Raw genomic sequence first — 552 nt, 5'->3', positions numbered from 1 at the left:
CTATTTTTCATTTTGAGATTCTGCTCTTGGATAAGGGCTAAGTCATACTTTGATTTACACTTAAAGTACAAATATCTTCAATTATTTTATTTGTCAAATTGTTAAACTATATTTGGGTATCCTAATTTCCTATACTCTCAAAACTCTTGAGAATATGGAAGTGAAAAGTCAAAATTGTTGATAAAAATCTTTCAATTAAAAACAAACTTTAACAGTATTTGTTTTTGATCAGATTTAGCTATTATAAATATAGTGAAAGAATTATGTAACCAAGATAGATGCCAGAGATTAGGTGATCAACTTTACACAATTTACTCAAAGAAGATTTTTACTCAGTGCTTTCTTAATTTAGACAGACTATGGTAACCTCTTGTTCCCCAGAATATAGAAATAAGAGAACAATGGGAAATGTCAAAATGGTAGCATCAGATAGTGGGCAGGGCAGGAGGTGGAAAGAGCTTGAGACCAAGAGCCTTGAAACATGTGATTTGCAGAAAAGTCAAGAAACTACGGAAAGCAAATGGGAATTTTTTTTTTTTTTTTTTTTTTTTT

This window comes from Dipodomys ordii, unplaced genomic scaffold (assembly GCF_000151885.1).
Source record: "Dipodomys ordii isolate 6190 unplaced genomic scaffold, Dord_2.0 Scaffold8, whole genome shotgun sequence".
Lineage (NCBI taxonomy): Eukaryota > Metazoa > Chordata > Mammalia > Rodentia > Heteromyidae > Dipodomys > Dipodomys ordii.
The sequence above is the reverse complement of the archived record's forward strand: the minus strand, read 5'-3'. Positions refer to the sequence as shown.